This window comes from Dasypus novemcinctus, chromosome 1, assembly GCF_030445035.2.
Source record: "Dasypus novemcinctus isolate mDasNov1 chromosome 1, mDasNov1.1.hap2, whole genome shotgun sequence".
Taxonomy (NCBI): Eukaryota; Metazoa; Chordata; class Mammalia; order Cingulata; family Dasypodidae; genus Dasypus; species Dasypus novemcinctus.
Window position 1 is genome coordinate 80,714,262 of NC_080673.1, and position 18,983 is coordinate 80,733,244.

The 18,983-nt window shown below is 33.9% G+C and overlaps 1 long non-coding RNA gene across 2 annotated transcripts in view; it reads left to right on the top strand.

Moving 5' to 3' along the window:
* Positions 1-5,782: 5,782 nt before the first annotated feature.
* Positions 5,783-18,983, top strand: part of LOC131276271 (uncharacterized) — a 79,540-nt gene continuing 66,339 nt past the window's right edge. For both annotated transcript variants that reach the window (XR_009183820.2, XR_011649488.1), the window contains exon 1: positions 5,783-5,884. This is a non-coding gene — a long non-coding RNA (uncharacterized lncRNA). The remainder of the gene's footprint in view (positions 5,885-18,983) is intronic.

Here is an 18,983-nt window from a genome sequence, read left to right on the forward strand (position 1 = left end):
GAAAGAAAGATGATTCCCACCTCGCATCTTATACAAAAACTAGCTGAAAATGAATCAAGGACCTAAAGATAAAAGTGACAACAATGAAACTACTAGAAGAAAATGTAAGAAAATATCTTCAAGATCTTGTGGTAGGTGGCAGTTTCTTTAACCTTAACCTGAAGCACTAGCAACAAAAGAAAAAATAGATAAATGGGGCCTCCTCAAAATTCAATACATTTGCACCTCAGAGGACATTGTCAAAAGGGTGAAAAAGCAGCCAACATAATGGGAGAAAATATTTGGCAAGCACATATCCAATAAGGGTTTAATATCCACAATATACAAAAAGACCTTACAACGCAACAATAAAAAGATAAACTACCCAATTAAAAAATGGTCAAGACTTTAAAAGAAAATTGTCCAAGGAAGAAATATAAATGGTGAAGAAACACATAAAAAAAATTCAAAATTATTAGTGATTAGGAAAATGCAAACCAAAACTAAAATGACATATCATTTCACACCTATTAGAATGGCCACTATTAAAAAGTCAGAAAACTTCAAGTGTTGGTGTGGATGTGGAGAGAGAGGAATGCTTAAAAATTGTCGGTGGGAATGTAGAATGTTACAGCCACTGCAGAACTGTTTGGCAGTTTAAGGAAGTTGAATATGGACATCATATGTGACCGGGCAATACCATTTCTAGGTATGTATCCAGAAGAACTGAAAACAGTGACACAAACAGACATCTGTACTCAATTTTCATAGCAGTATTATTCACAATTACAAAAGTTGGAAACAACCCAGGAGTCCATCCACTGATGAAAAGAAAAACAAATTATAGTGTATAAATACAATGAAATATTATGCATCAGTAACAAGAAATGAAGTCATGAAGCATATGAAAACATGGTTGAGCTTAGAGGACATTTTGTTAAATGAATCAAGCCAGACTGCATGATTGTGCTATTATCAACTAAATATAATATGTAAACTCATGAAATTAATAATTAGTATATAGGTCACCAGAAAATAGAATGAGGGTAGAGAATGGAAAGTTGAGGGTTAGTCTCAACTTTCACACTATTAGAATGGCCCCTATTAAAAATGTTGTTTGTAAATCTTTGGAAATAAGTGGAAATGGTGAGAGTACATCATGTTCTTTGTGACTAGCAGAGATATATGGGTATGACAGTGGTTGAAAGGGAAAGTCTAAGGACATTTATATTACTAGAAAGAAAGCTAAAATATGTAGTGAAATCTCATATATAACATGAATAGGGGTGATATTGCTATATAAAACTGTTTTTAGAAGATACAAACAAAAAAACTAGAAAGATGGAAATAGAATTGAATCTATGTATGGCAGGGGAGGCATAGGCAGGGGAGGCATAGAGAGATTGAGAAGAGATGAGTTTTGTTGGTTTGTTCGTTGTTCTTTTATTATTGTTTCTGGAATAATGAAAATGCTCAAGAAATGACCGTAGTGATGAATGCACAGCTATGTGATTGTACTGAATGCCTTCAATTGTGCACTTTGGATGGACTTATGTTTTATTAATATGTATCAGTAAGATTGATTAAAAAAAAAACTTTACTAACAATCTCTGTCCCTCCCCCTCTATATTGTTGTTTTTTCAGTTCCTTATTTGTACATTGTATGCCCATTAACATGAATAAAATATTTTTATGTCTTTTTTCTGTTATATATTGGGGGAAACTAACAAATTAAAAGTACAATACAGGATTTTATATTTACCTATGCAGTTTTGTTTGTCTTCCTAAGACTTCAACTTTTTGTCTAGAAACCTTTTATTTCAGCTTGAGGGACTCCTTTTAGTGTTTCTCGTAGGGAAGTTCTTCTGGTAACTCTTTCAACTTTTCTTCATGTTTGGAGTTCACTGAGATTTCTGAATATATACATCCACATTCTTAATACCCTGTAATAGAAGAACATTCCTGTTTTATATTATTAACCATGATCCTAACCTACTTCCAAAATCATTTTTATGCATTCCCAGTATTATCCTCCAGGTGTCCTCCACATAAAATTAATCTTCCTAGACTACTTATTTCAGCCACAATCACATCCATAAACCAGTGAGGTTTGTTACATTCATTATAATATGTTACCATCAATTCCAACCAGTGTCGCATATTTACATTGACCTTATTAAACATTCTACATACATTCAGCATCTTCTTCCCCTTCTCATCCCACATTCCATCTTCCACCAGTTTACACTTCATAGCCCAACTCCACAAATCTACTCATTGTATTTAATTCCTATCAACAAGGAAATAGGTTTTAGCCTCCTGTAAAGAAAGGAAAGAGAACATTCCTGGCATAAACTGTAATGGTTTCAATTTGATTTAGCTCAGCTGTAATCTTCCTTGTTTATAAAATACCTATTAAATAAATTAACATTACATGTACAAAATCTTTGAAGTAAAAAAAAATTGTAACTTCATGCTAAAGAAATTAAGCTAAAGAAAAAAATGTGAATATGCTCTCTTAAATAAATAAACTTAAAAAAAATTCCTATCAGTGAGAACATACAATAGTCTTCTGTGTCTGGCTTATTCAGTCAACCTAATATTCTCAAGATTCTTTCATGTTGTCTCGAGCGTCCCTAAATGATTTCTCCTTACAGCTGAGTAATATTCCACCTTATGAATATACCTCTTCTTTTTTAACTTTTCATATGTTGACGGGCACTTGGGTTGTTTCCATCTTTTAGCAATTATGAATGATGTTTCTATGAACATCAGTGCAAATATCTATTCTCTTACTTGCTTTAAGTTCTTCTGAGTATATTCCTAGTAGTGGGATTGCTGGATCATATGGCAGTTTTTTATTTAGTTTCCTAAGGAACTGCCAGATCATTTTCCACAGGTTGCACCATTTTACTATCCCACCAACAGTGAAAGAGTGTTCCTATTTCTCCACATCTCATCCAGCACTTGAAGTTTTCTGCTCTTTTAATATTGGCCATTCTGTACGATTTGAGATGACAGCACACTGTAGTTTTGATCTGTCTTTCCCTAATAACTAGTGATATTGACACAAGTTATCTTTCAATGTGTCTTTTGGCCATTTGTATTTCACTTCAGAAAAATATCTGTTCAATTCTTTTACTAGTTTTTAGTGGGGTTACTTGTCATTTTGCCATTAAGTTGTGTGACCACTTTTTCTAACATGGAGATCAAGCCTTTACCAGATACATGGTTTCTTTTTATATATATTTTTATTTTAAAATAAGCTTTATATTAGATAAATGTTATATAAAAAATATAGGGGATTCCCATATATCTCCCTCCTCCCCTTCCCACATTTTCTGCCATTAACATCCCATTAGTGTGGTACATTTGGTACAATTGATGAACATACTGAAACATTGCTACTAACCATGGTCTATAGTTTACATTAAAGCTTACATTTTGCACTGCAAAATTTTATAGTTTTTGACAAAATGTAAAATGGCCTGCATCCATCATTGCAACTTCATGCAGGACAATTTCAATGTCCCAATATGCCCCATGTTGCAGCTATTCTTTCCTTTCCCTTCCCTCAGAAACTCTGGTTGCCTTTATATATATGATACAAGTTCTTCCATTACTATAATAATAATAAGTCTACTTTAGTCAATAGTTGTATTCTTCCTTTATGTTTGTTCATTCCTCAATCTTAATTTACAATTACTTTTTTATAAAGTGTGAGATAAGGTTCCTCTTCATTTTTGTTTAGATATGGATACCAGTTCTCCCAGCACTGTTTGTTGAATAAGCTATTCTGATCCAGCTAGTGGGTTTGACAGTCTTGTCAAAAATCACTTGACCATAGATGTGGAGGAGGTCTATTTCTGAGTTCTTGATTCAATTCCATGTGTCAGTCTGTCTATCTTTATGACAGTACCATGATGTTTTTACCACTGTGGCTAAAAAATTATGTTTTAATTCTGAAAGTAACAGCACTCTAATTTCATTCATCTTTTTTAAAATTGACTTTAAAAAAAAGATTCATAGAACATGCAAAATGTTACATTAAAAAATACGAGGATCTCATTTACCCCACTCTCCACCCCCCACTCATCCTGCTTCAACAACCTCTTTTTATCAGTGTGGCACATTCATTGCATTTGATGAATACCACTTGGAGCACTGCTACAATGCATGGATTATAGTTTACACTGTAGTTTACACTCTCCCTCAGTCCATTCAGTGGGTTATGGCGGGATATATAATGTATTGCATCTGTCCCTGCAATATCATTCAGAACAACCCCAAGTCCCAAAAATGCCCCTATATCACACATTAGCTATTCAGAGCCACTTACCATTCCAAATAAATTATTTGATAATTGGCTTTTCCAATTCTACAAAGAAGAATATTAGAATATGTTTTAGGATTACATTAAATCTGTAGATCAGTTTGTATAGAGCTGATATCTTAACAATATTTAGTCCTCAAACCCATGAAAACAGAATATCCTTCCATTTATTTAGAGCATCATTGGTTTCTTTTAACAAAATTTTATAGTTTCTGAATACATATCTTTTATGTCCTTTGTTACATTTATTCCTATTTGATTCTTTTAGTAGCTATTGCAAATGGAATTATTGTCCTGATTTTGTCCTCAGATTGCTCATCAGTAGTGTACAGAAATGCTACTAATTTTTGTTAATAATCTTGTATCCTGCCACTTTGTTGAACTCATCCATTCTTTCTATTGGCTTTGTTGTAGATTTTTCAGGATTTTCTAGATAAAGGATCATAACATCAGTGAATAGTGTAAGTTTTATTTCTTCCTTTCCTATTTGGTTGCCTTTTATTAATATTTCTTTGTATTGCCTATTTGCTCCAGCTAGAACATCTAGCACAGTGTTGAATAACTGGTGACAGTGATTAACCTTGTTTTTTTCCTGATCTCAGCAGTAAAGCTTTCAGTCTTTCACCATTGAGTACAATGCTAGCTGTAGGTTTTTTGTACATGTGTTTTATCTTATTGAGAAGGTTTCCATCTATTTTTTTCTTTTGGAATGTTTTTATTAAGAAAAGGTGCTATATTTTGTTAAATGCCTTTTCTGCATCACTAAGAGGATCATGTGATTTTTCTTCTTCAATTTATTAGTGTAGTGTATTACACTAATTGTTTTTTTTCTGTTTAAAAACTCTTACACAACTGGAATAAAACCAATTTGATCATGGTGAATAATTCTTTTAATGAGCTTTTGGGGAACTCAGGGTTGGTGCATAAATATATGTATATTTTTTGTGGTAACAGGGCCAGGGATTGAACCTGGGACCTCATATGCGGAAAGCCAGCACACAACCACTGAGCCACATCAGCTTCCCTGAGTCAGTTTTATTGTTTGTTCCGTTTTTTTGTTTTGTTTTTTTTTCAGGAGGCATCAGGAAGTGAACCCAGGACCACCCATATGGGAAGAAGGTGCTCAACTTCTTAAGCCACACTTCTCATAAATATTTTTACAGTTATTTCTTCTTGGTGAATTGTCATTTTTATTAATATATAATGACCTTCTTTATCCCTTACAGTAGTTTTGCATTTAAAATCTAATTTGTCCAATATTAGAATCACTGCTCCTGATAAAGATATATTTTTTTTTAAGATTTATTTATTTATTTACTCTCCCTTGTGACTTGTTTTTGCTCTCTGTTCTCTGTGTCCATTTGCTGTGTGTTTTTTTCTTCTTCTGTGTCTGCTTTTCTCCCTTTATTACATCATCTTGGTGTGACAGCTCTCTGGGGCATGAGGGCTGTCAGCTCTCTGTGGTGAGTGAGCCAGCTTGCCTTCACAAGGAGGCCCTGGGATGGGAAGCGAGGGCCTCCAATATGTTAAACAGGAACCAAAGTAATTGAGCCACAGCCGCTTCCCCTCCAGGTATTTTATTACTATTTGCTTGGAATATCTTCTACCAATCTTTCACTTTCTACCTGGTTTTGTCTTAATGTCTGATGTGAGTCCTTGTAGGAAGCATTTAGATGGCTTATTTTTTTTTATCCATTCTATCAATCTATGTCTTTTGATTGAGGGATTAAAGCCATTAATATGCAGTGTTATTATTGTAAAGGCATTGCTTACTTCATCCATTTTGTTCTTTGGCTTTCCATTAACCACATCTTACTATATTCTGACTTTTACCCTTTAATTTACCCTTCCTAATAATTTCCATTTCTATACTGTCCTCCAAGTCTCAACTTTGATTTTTCCTTTCAGGCTGCAGCACTCCCTTTAGTATCTCTTGTAATTCTGGTCTTTTGGTAATATACTGTCTCAGTTTCTGGTTATCTGTGAAGACTTTAAATTCACCCTTGTGTTTGAAGGACAGTTTTGCCAAGATACAGAATTCTTGGCTATCAGTTTTTCTCTTTAAGTACCTTAAATATATCATAACACTATCTCCTCACCTCCATGGTTTCTGATGAGATATAGGCACTTAATCTTATTGAACTTCCCTTGTATGTGATGCTTTGATTTTCTCTTGCTACTTTCAGAATCCTTTATTTATATTTGTCATTCTGAATAATAGGTGTCTCAGATTAGATCTATTTGGACTTATTCTGTCTGAGGTGCATTTTCCTTCCAGAATATTCATATTTATGTCTTTCATAAAAATTACAAAATTGTCAGTCATTATTTTCTCAAATGTTCATTCTGCTCCTTTTCTTTTCTCTTCCCTTCCTGCTACGCTGATAAAACATATGTTTGCTTTGCATTGTCATTCAATTCCCTGAAATGCTGTTCCATTTTTTCCATTCTTTTCTCTTTTTGTTCTCCTGTCTTTTCAAGTTCAGATATTCTGTCCTTGATTTCACTAATTTTGTCCTCCATCAATTCAAATCTGCTGTTATATACCTTTAAATTATTTTTATCCTCATGTCTTTCATTCTCAGAAGCTCTGTTACTTTTCTTTACAGGCTCTCAAGTTCTTTATGCTCTCCCAAAGTCTTCTTAATATTCCTTATCTTTTTAGTCATATGTTCTTTCAATTTTTAAATTGATTTAAGAGATTTGTGTCACTATCTTTGATTAGCTGTCTATATCCTGTATCTTGTCAGGATATTTTGTTTGTTTCTTTGGCAGGACCATCTCTTCCTGTTTCCTAGTATGACTTATAGGAATGTCTACACAACTGAATTCATTGGTGAATTTACTATGGTGGTCAATTTTTCTCTTGCCTAGTTTCCCCCTCCCCCATGGCTCTTTTTTGAGTTTTGATTCCACTTATTCTGAGTCTTTAAAATTCCCCAGCTTAACTTATCAAAATCAGGACAAGGATTCACTAATGGGGTGTATATTTTCTTCCAGGATTTGGGGTTAAGAGAGACCTAAAAGTAGTTTTTCTCTTGCAGTTTTCCTGACAAGGAAGGAAAACCTTTCCATAGAAGTGTTTCTTTCAGCCTCAGTTGGTCAGAGTTTCTGGTCTGGACAGAGCCAATATTCAAAATGGGCTGTGCTGACCAAATTCACTGAAGAGAAACCACTTTCATTCCTCCAGCATACCCTCCTATTTCCTGTTGATGAAGATGTTTGTTCCCCTCTCAGTCTGCTGCAGTGGGCCACAGGTTTTATCCAAGCTTAAAGATGGGGCATGGGATCATTCTTGACCACTGTGGGGGTCTAATAACTCATGATTTTGAGTCTTCATCTCTCTAACCCTTATCCTCCTGAGGTCGCACAGTACTGTTCTGGTCTACTGATTACCAAAAATGGTCTTTCAGACAGCTTTTGACACTTTCTTCATTGTTTTTGTGATAAAGCTGAGCTCTGCATGCCTACTCTTACACCCTCTTCCCAGAACTCTCCTACCATTGCAGAAACAGTATTGACTTTTGCATATTAAGTGTGTATCCACCACATTGCTGAAATTGTCTGTAAGTTCTAATGGTTTTGTTGTGGACTATTAAGAATTTTCTAAGTATAGGATCTTATCATCAGCAAATAATGAAAATTTTACTTCTTCCTTTCCTATATATGTGCCTTTTATTTCTTTTTCTTGTGTAATTTCTCTAACTAGAACTTCTAGCACAATACTGAATAACAGTGGAAAGAGCAGGCATCCTTGTCTTGTTCCTGATCTCAGTGGGAAAGCTTTCAGTCTTCCACAATTAAGTACAATTTTAGCTATGGATTTTGCATATATGCACTTTATCATATTGAGAAAGCTTCCTTCTATTCCTATCTTTTGAAGTGTCTATCAAGAAAGACTGCTATATTTTGCCAAATGCTTTTTCTGCATCAATTGAAATAATCATGTGGTTTTTTGTTCTTCAGTTTATCAAAGTTGTGTGTTACATTGATTGATTTTCTTATGTTGAACAACCCTTGTGTACCTGATATAAAGCCCACTTGATCATGGTGTATGATTTTTTTTGTGTTTTTGGATTCAGTTAGCAAGTATTTTGTTGAGGACTTTTACATCAATATTCATTAAAGAATTTGGTCTGCAGTTTTCTCATGGTATCTATTTGGTTTTGGTATTAGAGTGATGTTAGTTTCATAGAATAATTTGATAGTGTCCCTTCTTGTTAAATATTTTGGAAAAGTTTGAGCAAAATTGGTATTAGATCTTCTTAAATGATTGGTAGAATTTACCTGTGATGACATCTCATCCTAGACTTTGCATTTTGTGGATATTTTTGATGACTTTCAATTTTTTTTTCTAACTTGTGGTTACTTTGTTAAGGTTTTTTTTATTTTTTTCTAGGGTCACTGTGGTTTGTTCATGCATTTCCAGAAACTTGTCCATTTCATCAATGTTGTTATTTATCAGCATAGCTGTTCATAGTATACTCTTGTGATTTCTTTTAATTTGCTGGGTCAGCTGTAATGTCATCCTCATTTCTAATATTATTTGTGTTTACTATCTTTTTATCTTTGTTAATCGAGATTAAGATTTACCAATTTTGTTGATCTTCTCAAAGAACCAACTTTTAATTCTCTTCATTTTCTGTATGTTTTCATTTATTTCTGCTCTAGTTTTAATTTTTCTCTTTCTTTCTGCTTGCTTTGAGATTAGTTTGCTGTTCTTCCTCTAATTCCTCCAGGTGTGCAGTTAAGTCTTTCATTTTAGCTTTCTTCTTATTTAATATAAGTGTTGAGAACTATAAATTTCCTTTGCTGTATCCCATACGTTTTGGTATGTTGTGTTCTTGTTTTCATGTGTCTTTAGGTATTAGCTGATTTCTCTTGTAATTTCTTCTATAACCCACTGATCATTTAAGTATGTTATTTAATCTCCATATTTTGTTGATTTTCCCTTTTTACACCTGTTATTATTTTCCAACTTAATTCTATTATGATCTTTTTTGTGTTTTGCATAATTTCAATGCTTTTAAATTTATTGAGATCTGACTATACTCCAACATGTGGTCTACCCTGGAGAAAGATCCGTATGCACTTGAGATGAATGTATATCCTGCTGTTTGGGGATGTAATGCTCTATAAATGACTATTAGATCTAGTTCTTTTATAATATCATTCAAGATCTCAGTTTCCTTATTTATCCTCTGTTCAGATGTTCTAGTCAATGCTAAAGGTAGAGTGTTGAAGTCTCCAACTATTATTTCTGAGATGTCTGTTTCTCCCTTCAGTTTTGCCAGTGTGTTTGTCATGTATTTTGGGACATCAATTATAGGTGCATATATATTTATTATTCTTATGTTTTCTTGGTGAATTGTCACTTTTATTAACATATTGTAAACTACTTCATCTCATAACTGTTTTGGATTTATAATCTATTTTATCTGCTATTAGTAGCACTATATCTACTTTTTTCTATTGCTTTTAGTATGAAATATCTTTTTTCCATTCTTTCATTTTCAGCCTGATTGTGTCCTTGCATCTAAAGTGAGTCTCTTGTAGACAACAAATAGAAGACTCAATTTTTAAATCCATTCCATCAGTCTATATCTTTTAATTGGGGAGTTCAATCTATTACTACTCAATGTTACTACTATCAAGGCATTGGTAACTTTTTCCATTTTATCCCTTGGCTTTCTGTTGTGATATCTTACTATTGCCTGTCTTTTAACCCTTTCATTTTCTCTTACTTATTTTTCTTCATTTCTACACTATTCTCCAGGGTGCTTTTCCTTGTTTTTTCCTTTCTGACTGTGACACACCCTTTAATACATATTATAGATTCATTCTCTTGTTAACATATTTTCTCAGTTAATCTCACCTTCATTTCTGAAGGAGAGTTTTCCCAAACAAAGAATTCCTGGCTCACAGTTTTTCTTTCTCAGTATCTTAAATAATAGAACCACCACTTTCTTACCTCCATGGTCTCTGAAAAGAGATTAGCACTTAGCATTTTTAAGGCTCCCTTGTAAGTAATACATTGCTTTTATCTTCCTACTCTCAAAATCCTCTTTACATTTGGTCTTTGACAATCTGAGATTAGTAGATGTCTCAGAGAATGTCTATAGCATTTTTTCTGTTCTGGGTATGTAGTCCTTGAATATTGATATTCATGTCTTTCATATCCCTTTTCCATTCTTTTCCCATTCTAGGACTACCATAAAGTATATGCTTGTGATAAAAAAAAAAATAGTGTTTTTAAAAAAAATACAGTACTGAAAATAGAACAAAATAAAAATTTGAAGCATGTGATAAAAATATTATAATACAGCATTGAAAAGAAAAAATAAACATTTCAAGCGGGCTAAAAATATGATAGAATATTGAAAACAGAACAAAATAAAAATTTCAAGCTTGTGATAAAAGTATTGTTTTTTGTAATGCAGTGATATAATGTATATGATGGTGCATTTCATGTTGCCATTCAGTTCCTTGAGACCCTGTTCAATGTTTTGCATTCTTTCAATTGCCTCTCCTCCTATCTTTTCAATTTCAAATGTCCTATCTTCGAATTCATTTATTTGTTCTTCTAACATTTTGAATCTGCTCTTATATGCTTCTAATGTATTTTTAAATTTTTTATTGAAGTATGTCATTCATACATGAACATACATAAACAATAAGTATATAGCAAAATTGTGAACTGACAAAGTAAACATATATAACATCATACAAGGGTCCCATACATCACCCCACCAAAACCTTGCATTTTTGTGAAATATTTGCTATAAACTGTTCAAGAGCATTGCCAAATCTTATTACTGACTGTAGTCCATATCTTACATTTGGTCTATTTTCCCCCCAACCTACCCTATTATTTTTTAAAATATATTTTTATTACAGAGGTTGTGAACTTACAAAACTGCCATGCACGTGTGTAGAATTCCCATACAATACCCCTTCTAATTTATTTTGTAATCTCATCCATTGTGTCTTTCATTCTCTTAATCTCTGATACTTTTTTTTGCAGGCTTTCAAATTACTTTTTATGCCCACACAGTGTCACCTTAATATCCTTTATCTCTTTATTTATATTTCCCTTCATCTCTTTAAATTAATTAAGGAGGTTTGTCTGAATATTATCTGTTACCTGTCTTAAATCCTGAGTCTCACCTGGGTTCTTAGCTTGTTCCTTTTGAGTGAACCATATCTTCCTGTTTCTTAGTGTGGTTGTTACCTTTTTATGATACCTATGCATTTGGTTATGTCGATGACTTTGCTCTGCTGATCAATTTATCTCTCTTTTGCCTAGTGGTTTTATTTTATTTCATAGCTCTTCTTTGATTTTTAGTTTAATGTTTTCCAATACTTTAACTAACATTGCCCTATTTAAGTAGTTAAACTGTGACAGGGAACTGCTAATTGGGCCCAACGAAGTCGATGCTTGGGAAATAATTGTGAGAGACCACTTTATCTTCCTTCACTTTTCCAGCTGGCCAGCAAAGGGTACTCCTCCACAGATCCTTTAAAGAAAATTAATCCATCAATTTCCAGTACCTCTTCTGAGGAGTACTTCTAGGAAGTTATGGTAGTTACTTTTGCTAAAGATTCCCTGGCAGGAATCTTCCCCTCTAGGGGACCACTCAGCTGCAGGTTTTAAAGAGGCTGTTTAGGATGGTGGGGGCATTTTTGGGATTTGGAGTTGTCTTAAATGATATTGCAGGGACAGATGCTGGACATTATGTATCCTGCCCTAACCAACTGAGTGTACTGGGGGACAGTGTGAACTACAACCTAAGCTATTATCCATGAGGTGCAGCAATGTTTCAAAATGTATTCACCAAATGTAATGAATGTGCCACAATGATAAAAGAGGTTGTTGATGTGGGAGGAATGGCGGTGGGATGGGGTGTGGGGTATATGGGAACCTCTTATATTTTTTAAAGTAACATTTTTGTGATCTATGTATCTTCAAAAAATATAATTAAAATAAAATAAATAAAAGGAAAAAATAAAGAGGCTCTTTGCTTTGGGGGTGAGGGATGGGTGGCATACCCAGAGACAGGGGTGTCAACTCATGGTTTTCCCTTTGGACTCTCCATCTCTGCATCACCAGTTCCTCTGGGTGATGTGTTGGCACCCCCCTGGCCTGCAGTGGTCCTCGAAGCAGCTCCCTCAGACTATTTCTATACCTTTTCCCTATTTTGCAAGAAAGTTGCACCTGTCTGAGCTACTCTTGTACTATTTGGGCCTTTATTCCAACCATTATTACTTGAAATACTTTTTCTGCCCCTTTCTTTTTTTCCATCCTGGGACTCCAATGATACAAATATTAATACACACTTGATGTGTCCCACTAGTCCTTCAAGCTCTGTTCATTTTTCTTCATTATTTTTTTTTTGTTCTGTTCTTCACACTGAATAATTTCAATCATCTTGTCTTGTCTTCAATTTCATTCAACCTTTCTTTTGCTTATTCAAATGTGCCCAGGATTGTGTTGAGACAGGATTTTTCTAATTTTCTTTGGTCCTTTGCATATGGGACCCTTTACCATTTGAACATGTTTGAAGAAGTTGATTAAAAGGGTTTGACTTGGTGGTGGACTTGGCCCAGTAGTTAGGGTGTCTATCTACCACATGGAAGGTCTGTGTTTCAAACCTTGGGCCTCCTTGACCCGTGAGCTGGCCCATGCACAATGCTGATGCACACAAGGAGTGCTGTGCCACGCAGGGGTGTCCCCCGTGTAGGGGAGCCCACTCACAAGGAGTGCGACCCGTAAGGAGAACCGCCCAGTGCGAAAGAAAGTGCAGCCTGGCCAGGAATGGTGTCACACACACAGAGAGCTGACACAAGATGATGCAACAAAAAAAACCACAGATTCCCGTGCTGCTGACAACAACAGAAGTGGACAAAGAAGACACAGCAAATAGACACAGAGAAGAGACCCCCGGGGTGGGGGGGAAGGGGAGAGAAATAAATAAATAAATCATTTTAAAAAAGGGTTAGACTAATAATTACAATGTATAAGCTTCTTCATGAGTGGTTTCTGATAAATTCTTTTTTTTATCACTGAATGGGCCACAATTTTCTGTTCTTTGTGTGTTTTGTAACATTTTTTGAGAAATGGACATTCTTGGTATTATTCTTATAACTCTGGAAATCTATTTCTCCTACTCCTCTGGGATTGCTATTGTTATTGTTGTTGTTGTTGATGAGGGCTAAAACCATCAATTTGTGACTTTTCAAACTATTTCTTGCTCCCAAAGAAGAAATGCAAAAAAAAAAAAAAAAAAAAAAAAAGGCATTGCCTTTTCACCACTTTTGCATGAAGGGGGTTGGAAAAATAGTCAATGATATAGTCAGCAAAAAAAGACCACACTCCCAGGACTTTTGAGGAGTAGGTCCTTATAGCCCACCTGGCACCAGCATAGTTTACTAGAAGTCTGAGTTGCAAGCCCCTTTGTTGCCTGCCAAGTTGACGGGGTGTGAGGGAAGATAGCCATTGTACAGTGGATGACATTCACTGAAATTTACTGTAATTTACCAGCTTCTCACTCCAGATCTTCCCTTGATGCTCCACAATGTTCCACTAGATTCAAGAATTTCAAAGCAGTTGATTCAGACAATTCCTGCCAGTTCAACAGTTGTCTGAGGGAGGGCTGGTTCCTGGAACTTCCTACACAGCCATCTCCTCATAATTCTGTCCGTTTGAAGTTCTCATCACAAAAGAAAATTTTTCTGCACTTCTTTAATTCTCAAATTTTTAACAGAATAGAAAAAAATAATATGTCACATGTATATTAAGTTATTTAGGAAGAGCTAAAATAAAAGAAAATATGAATATTTTTATTGGAATAGTTATCAGTTAATCAAGTGGCTCCTTAAATGTAACCCACCAACATTTATTTTACCATGAACAATTTGTCTACATTAAGATAAACAAAAGATTCATTATATTTCTTTTAATTTTGGATAATAAAATATGAATATGTCCTTAAATGTGTTTCTCTGAGTTGCATCTCCCTCCTCTTTGTCTCAGCAAAATTATCTTAGTGATAACTTTCTTTCTCTTTAACAATTACATTCCTGAAATCTATCTTCCTTCCTCCTATACTTAAATTCTCCTACCAATATTCCCATTAATTTTCAACCAGCAAATATTAAAGTATTTGGTAACATAGAAACAACTATACTAACTTAAATTAGTTTCTTATTCTATACTCATATGCAAATTTTTCTAATTTTTTGAATGAATTCCTATATTTTTTTTATCCAAGAGACATTTTATTTGTCTTTCTTTAATTTGTGCTATTTCCTTTACCAAGAGTTATTTCTTTATTGTGATATCTCTTCTTTTAAAATTAAACTCAAAGTCAATTTTTCTGGGAAACTGCCCTTGGTTTCTCTAAGCACAGTCAAGTGGCTTTCTTTTGTTTATTTATTTTTTAAAATTTCTTTTTGCTCTGATAAAGTTCTTGTAATTTTTTTTAATCTGAGCCTCCTACCTGAACTGAATAATATAAGGGAAATTTATCATTTTTGTGTCGTAACATTTAGCAAAGTATCTATGATACTGTTATCACTTCATAAAGGTTTAGTTTAGAAAATCCTTGTTAAGAAATTATAAGAAAGAAGGAAAAGAATTCATGATACTAGTCATAGTATTTTCATTATATAATTGCAGGCATGAGAAATATAAAAAATAAGGATATATAAATCAGTTGTAAATAGTTATATTTCTGCTATCTCTGGAAGGTATTCATTAAGAGGCATAAAATTCACAAGATATGGTATTTGTCATCATTGAACAAGTACTATTTTGACACACTTCCACCCCCATCTACTACTGAGTATGTAAATTTTATTTGAAGATGTGATTTAGAATAGTATAAAAGCTGTACTGTTGTTTAGGAGAAAAATAATTATAAGTAGTATTCTTGTGGAATATGATGTACAAAAATCATTCCAGTGTGAATGCTGGCTACATTTTTACAATCAGTAATAAAGAATAACTAAGAAATATGTGTTTAACACAGCTGAAGTTAAAGCATTTATGTACATATTCTCTCTCTGAACAAAGTCACAGACAAGTTTAATTTTATCCATTATTAAGCTGTTTGGCTGAAAGCTAGTAAAGAAGGTCATTTGTCCTATATCAGGTTATCAAAATTATCAGGAAAGGCACCACTACACTCTGAAGTTTTATGGGAAATACTTTATAATTTCAGTTGTGAAGATTGTATGCTATGTCTGTCTCTGTGTGATGGAAATTAGACTAATGTCTTTCTCTAAGTGCCTTCACCTTAGTTAGGTCTTGTTGAAGGTTGAATCATGCACTCTGCAAAAGATATGTCCAAGAAGTCCTAACCCCTTGTCCTGTGAGTGTGGACCCATTGGCAGGAATTTTTAATGGTATTAGTTAAGGTTTGCCCAAACTGAATAGTAGTGGGCCTTAATCTATTATGACTGGACTCCATGTAAGGAAACTACTGAGCAGGAGGAAAAGAAATCAGAAGAGAAGACAGAAAGAAACAGATTATCATGTGATGTTCTAGCACTTTGATATTTATGAATTCCAAATGAAGATATAGAGTATGTTTGTAAGTGGTCTGTTCCTCTGGATGTGATAACCCTTTGATTGTATTAGAGTCAGCTGAGATGCCTGCTTAAATTATGTTAAGATTAGGGCTTTGATTCAACCACATCATTAAAGTGTGGCTCAGCATCGAGTCCCAGCCCTTTTGAGCTAATAAAACAGACTCTTAAGTGGAAGCAGATACACAGGAGAAGAACACAGAGGAATGGAGACAGCTCCATATGCATGGCAGGGGTCCCAGAAAAGAGATGAACCATATAGCCAACAGCTGCACATAAGCCCAGAGAGAAATGAGCCCTGGGGAGAGAAATGAGCCTATAGCTGAGATATGAAGAAGCTGGGACCATGGAGCCTTAAGAGGAAGAGGAAGTCTGAACCCTCACAGAGACCAGCAGCTATCTTGCTCCAATATGTGGCAAAAGACTTTGGTGAGGGAAGTAACATACTCTTTAAGGTCTTGTGACTATAAGCTTCTACCCCAAATAAATACTTTTAATAAAGCCAAAAGATTTCTGGTACTTTGCATAAGCAGATTTCTGGCTGACTAATACAGATGTAGACAGAGAATGAGTCCCTACCAGAACTTTAGAAAATACATAACTTGCCAATATCTTGAAAATGGGCTTCTAGCCTTCAAAACTGTGAGACAATAAATTCCTGTTTTAATCCCACCCATACTGTAATTTTTCTCCTAGCAGCTCTGTCAAACTCAGGTCTCTTGTGCACTATAACTCTTATTATATTTCATTAGCCAATATGCTCGCTAATGATCTGCAAAGGCTCTCCATTGTGATTTACACATGTGCATATAATTCAACTAGAAGTAGTCTTACAAAGGTAATTACTTATTATGTACCAATTTATGATAGTTTTATAATGAATTTATTCTACTGATTTTACAATTAATACTCTGTTCTAAACCTTAGATACGGATGTCTTTGCAATTTATAGCAATGGTTCGAACCGGATTTCCCTATCTCCTTCTCTCTCAGTTTTAATGCTTGTTGAATACCAAGGTGAATTAGTCTGTGTAAAACAACAGTTACATTGTGTCAATCCCCTACTTAAAATTTTTCAGTCTCATATTTTCTATATGATGATCTTAAAGTTTTAAACATCTCAATTTTGATCAATCTAAATTTCTTCCCATCTTTATTACTTTTCTACAGTAATCCTATAATCAAATTAGAACTCTCATTCTTCCTGACTGCATTCTGTACATTCCTATCCTTGAGCCTTATTGGATGCCATTTGTCTTTCTGGAAACTTTTCTTGTTCACGCAAGACCTAGATAGACCCAATTTCCTTCTATTTTTTAAGTAGTATTTCTCTTTCTCACACTACTTTGGTACTCATCGAATAATACATTCTACATTTTTATATTACTTGAATGAAACTTATCTGTCAATTGCATTTAAGAGACATCAGAGAGAGTTTTTTTAATCCCTACAAGTTTACAAGACATTTTGTACAAAGTCAGTGCTAAAAATATTTAATTTCTATAAGGAATTCCACATCATCTCCTTTCTTGCTTATCTCAAGATTCATCTTTCCATTGTGATGAAATTCATATTCAAAGAAATACTAATACTTGAAACACTGTTGAGCATAAGCTATCCTAAGTTAACTGATTACAATTTATTTTGTTAAATCCACATCACTCTAAATTAATAATAATAGTTGATGCTAGGGGGTAGGTGTAGCTAAGTAATTTGAGTGCTGCTTCCCATGTACAAAGTCCTAGGTTCGATCCCCAGATTCTCCTAAAAAGAAAAAAAAAGAAACAAAAAACAAAAGGTGGTGCTACCAGTCTGTTCAACCTCAGAGATTTTATGCCAATTATCAATTCATTGGCTTTCAGCTCCAAATCAATTATCTTTATCTGCTCTGTTAAAGTAGAACTGAACCCTGTAGATATTTCTTCTTTGCCAGCTGGAGAAATGTTAAACTTTGTCAGTAGGGAACACTAGAGAGACATTGGCTGGAAGAAGAAGCAATATCTCTTCCTGGTTCTTTTGTGCTGCTGTAGGCACAGTTTAGTGGAAAAAAAGTTTCACTAACAGACAAAGGATCTGATAATAATGAGGAAATTAGACATTTTGCTTTGCTCATCCTATCATATAAAATATTACCACTCTGTCAGTAACCCATGTTTGAGAAATTCCAGAGGAAATTCTACAAATTTACTCAGAAACATATCATCCAATTTGAAAGGAAACCCCTAATATTAAACTTTGAATTTCTTTTAGCTGTATTTTCAGAAAAAAAAGTCATCACCTTTTACATTAAATCAACTCTTACATTTTGACACGGATATACTTTAAATATTTTCATTGTTTCTACTTTTTTTGCTTCTGATGTAAGTAATTCAACCTTGAATGTTTATTTGTTCTGTTTCATTTTGTTGTATGTTTCTTTCTGCTTTTAAGATTGTTTACTTTTCCCTTTTAGCTGTTATACTATGATATACTTTAGTATGCTTTCTTTGCATTTATTCCACTTGTGATTGATTGAGCTTTCTGGAACTGTGAGATGATGTTCTTTTTTTTTTTTAATTTGGAAAACTTTGGACTTTATTCTTCAGATATATTCTTTGCTACATTCTTTCTCTTCTTCTGGAACTCCAATTACATGTAAGTTCGGTCCCTTGATAATATCCCACAGTATATTCACATCCTCTTCACATTTTCTTGTTGCTGTTGTTACAGTTGATTATTTCCCAATATTTCTTCTTCCTCTGCTTTTGTCTTAAACTAGCTAATGGATTATCCTCAAATTTACTAAATCATTCTTCTCCAATGTCCAATCTACTTAAACGCATTCAATAATTTTATTGAATTTTATATATTTTTAATTCTAGAATTTCTATTTACTTCATTTTAAGAATTTCCATTTCTCTTCCAAAATACATCATTTAAAACTACCTTTCCTGTAATTTTAAAAACATCTATAACAGATGCTGTATAGTCTTTATCTGCTAATTTTAATAACTAGGTTGTAATTTTTATTTTAATCAATTTTTATTCTCTTTATTATATGTCATCTATTCCTGGTTTTGGGTTTTCTCATCATTTTAAATTA